The sequence below is a fragment of the Aptenodytes forsteri genome, unplaced genomic scaffold (genome assembly GCF_000699145.1).
Source record: "Aptenodytes forsteri isolate BGI_AS27 unplaced genomic scaffold, ASM69914v1 Scaffold61, whole genome shotgun sequence".
NCBI lineage: Eukaryota > Metazoa > Chordata > Aves > Sphenisciformes > Spheniscidae > Aptenodytes > Aptenodytes forsteri.
Genome location: NW_008794443.1, coordinates 2,490,692 through 2,494,376, shown reverse-complemented (window position 1 = coordinate 2,494,376; position 3,685 = coordinate 2,490,692). Strand labels below are relative to the sequence as shown.

General features: G+C 47.5%; 1 protein-coding gene across 1 annotated transcript in view; it reads right to left on the bottom strand.

Annotated features, from left to right (window-relative positions):
* Window positions 1-3,685, bottom strand: part of NPPA (natriuretic peptide A) — a 7,130-nt gene continuing 3,445 nt past the window's right edge. The window contains exon 4 of the transcript XR_658089.2: window positions 1-27. The gene's annotated coding sequence lies outside the window, so the exon portion shown is untranslated. The remainder of the gene's footprint in view (window positions 28-3,685) is intronic.

Sequence of the window (3,685 nt, the reverse complement as noted above, 5' to 3'; positions counted from 1 at the left end):
TAAGCATGCAAGAGACACAGGGAGAGGCTGTTCTCAACACGGCAGAGTTGTCAACAGGCTTTCTGCTAGATTCTGAACTGTATGACCATACTGCTGGTAGCCTCGGTCTTTGGGCATGGCGCCAGCGTACTATTGTCTGTGAAGAGTTGCTGCCTAGGATGACTGGGACACACTTATCAAGCAGATGTCAATCAGCAAAGGCCTTTGGGGGCCAAGCTTCAGTGAAAGTAAATCAAGCAAGCTGGCTATGGCCAGATTGTTATGCAAATTGGCACAGCTCCACGCTTCCCTGCAGCAGCAGAGGATGTGTGCCCTACGCTTCACATACGATTTCTTAGAGAAACAAAGCAGCGGTGACAGCTCCTCTTGGCATTCTTGCCTGCAGACTGGGATTTCAGTGAAATATTTCATCTAGTGGGAAGCTGGAAAGGGATAGTGCAGTATCTGAAGGGGAAAGAAACCCTCAAATCTAATTTGCAAAAAAAATCCATGCCAGCCAGACCACTTTTCCAAATGAGGCTCATGCCTTACAGTGTGCATGAAGCATGCTAGTGTAATTACTGTATTTCAAAGTTCAAAGGAAAGAAAGCTGCTGAATTATGCAGTACCAGTCAGGGTTACTGACAGAAGCTATTAGGAAGTTTGGCGTTGCAGGAGGTGGCAAATGTCATTAGAACTGGGTGGAGGGTGTTAGCCTGGTCCTTCTCTGATCCCACTGGGATATTTCTTCCTTTGCACAATGAGCGTTATAGCACTTGGATGCATCCTAGGTGCTGTGTTGTGGGGGGTTGAAGAAGGTTTATGAAGCACTCTGATGCCTGACAGGGTGGAGGAGGGCAGGTTTTCAGGACCCTGCCACACACTTAGCGCTGAATAGTTACTTGGAACCTAACCTGCATTAGCTGCTTTTGACATCAACTCTTGCTTTGCAGCGATAGCTTTGTCCCAAAGGCATCCTGTGGTTAGACTGTTTCTGAATTGTTTACAATTACAAGCTACACTGATTTCCTGTCTTAGGGCTAACTCACAGCACAGTTCCTAAAGCAAAACTCCAAAGCGCTTGTTTGGTTGCATGACCACTAGCCTTTTTCCTACATTATTATTGACATATCACCAGCCTTACCTTCCCCCAGGGGAAGTTTCTCTAGAAGACTTGAGATCTATCTTGGATGGGTGTGAAAACTTAGTAGGAATTAACGTAGAACTGAAGGTTAACGTATCTTCAATTCATGCCCTCACAAGAGTCTGGTACTGCTTGTTCCTCCTCCAGTCAATCCCATATTTTCCTCCAAAAAGTTCTACCAGGTTTAGTTTCCAAAATTTACAGGTGCCAAATGTGGATCCACTACAAACCTGAAGGAAGCTACCTCACATTTAGACGTGGGTCTTTGCAGAACTGGCTAGTGCTGGAAGAGAGCAGAGCCTAGTTAAAAGGAATACCTGCATCCTTTCATGGATAGCATGTGCAACTGTGCAAATCCACTGCAGTGACAGCAGCAGCAGAAGAAATAAAAGGCTGTCAAGTTAGCATCTGATGTGTATATGGGACGACAGGACTGTCCTTCGAATCTTTGAGCCATGAACACAAGTCCAAGTTGCTGCAAAGTAAGGTAGAGCATGAACGTGTAACGCATCCCATGCTGTGGTTAACTGCTTGTGCCTCTTCTCTTCCCTTGCTGTAAAGGTCAGCCTGCTGACCTCTGGTGAAGAACAGAGCTGTGGCATTTGTCATTGATACTGCTGGGTCACAGTGTATGTGGCTGTTCTGTGAAACATGATAAATTAATTCACTTGCTAGCTCGCTCCAGGATTCTTCATTGCTGCACCTACAGGCATTCCTGGTCTCGCTGAAAGCGAGTTCCTAGTGGAGCCTTTTATGTTTTCTATATGCACCCTCTTGGCCACAGTCTTTCTGTACCCTCTTTAGAAAGCAATCAGTAAAGCTCTAGAGAGACATTTAGCTTTCAGATGTCCTTGCTTTCTCCATAAGCAGTGGGCTACTTTTGTCTGTGTGCTTGTTTGGGACTGGCTGTTCCCTGCTCTCTCTGATCCAGCTCTCACAGCAACCGTGGTAGCTTTGCTTCTCCTTGGGGGTGATGCTCTTTGCCTGTAGAGCCGATCAGTGCTAAGTTTCTCTCATTCAGCTTTTCCAAGTGCTTGTTTCTGTGTGCAGTCCCATTCTGACCTAACTGTGTGATTTCCCTGGGGGAGCTTTACAGCTCAGTGTGTTTATGGGAGTAGCAGTAAAAATCTAGCCACAGAGATGCTTTTTTCCTAGATTACCTATTCTCAATTAGGTTCTCCCAGACTGCAGGGTCTATTAACATACTGTCTGCAAGCCAATACAGACTTGTTCCACCGGGAACTGGCTTGCTGTTAATACTGGACCCACCTGGCTTTGGGTCAGGCAGCGCCAACTCTTCTTGCCATTTTTAGCACATTCCACTGGACTCATTAGTGTTTTGTGCCTTGAGGGGCTGACAGGGAGGGACAATTTACAGTGTCTATGCAAGTTTTGCCTGGCTAGGTAAAATTCAGCTCCAGCAAGGGCTGTTATTGTTAGAGTACAAGGATTGTTTTTACTTTCCTTTATAGCAGCACATGGGAAGTCAGGCTGTTGCCCGTTGCTAGCGTGGAGGGATCCATGTGCGTGTTCCCATCTTGCTGCAGCAGGAAACAGGTGGCTGCAGGGGTGTGTTTGGAAAGCCTGTTTGAGAAGACAAAGCCCCATTGTCCCCACAAAGGCTCCCCAAAGGGTGACTTCACACCACCTTGATTTGTGAAACCGCCTCTGAGTAAATGCAGAGTCACTGTAGCTTTTCACTGCAGAGACGTCTCATGGTAGCTGCGGGGAGTCTTGACCTCGGAATCGGTTCTCCTGCCAGGGAAACCTATGTGGGCACTATTGCATGAAGTATTTTATCTTTGGCTGGCGCTGCTGGCAGGAGAGGCTCTGACATGTGATTTGTATCACACTAGGTGTTGTTTCCCATTGGAGTGCAGCAAAATGATTCCCTCAGAGTAGGCTTCTGCTCTTCTTCCCTAGGGAAGAATCACAAGGCCCGGCGTGGCAGGGAGCACGCAGGTGCCTCTCAGAGGCCGTGTCAGCAGTACAGGGAGTGACTGGGAGGGCGGCTTGTCAGAAATGTGATGTGTGACATAGGCCCTATTAAAGTGGTACAGCAGCCTTAGCTGTAAACAGGCATGTGCAGGAGTGGTGTGCCATTCAGCACTCAAACAAACTTAAGGTTTCACTGTAGGTATGGTTCCTGAGAGCTGCTGTCAGCAACTGTCATGGCTCTGGCACATCTGCTTCCCCGTAGCCTATCTTGACCAAGTAACATTCCTCTCCCTATGTGCACATGCATAAGCAAAGTCAGAATTAGACTTCTGCAGTTGAGTCTATCCTGGTGCTGCTGTGTTCTTAGGCCCTGAATGAGCTTTCCAGGGTGCTCAAGTAATGGATGCTGGGAATGAGACCCAAAATTAGATGCTCAAAATGACACAGTTTCTAGTGGTATGTGCAATCACAGGACAGTTGCGTTGAGCCTGGGCTCAATGCCGTTGCTGTGGCTGACTTGGGAATCCAAGCTATTTGGTCCTTGAGGTGCTAACTGAATGTGGTCTTGGCAATATAACCCTATTTGGGGGGGGGGGGGGGGATGACGGGATTGGGGAAAAACTT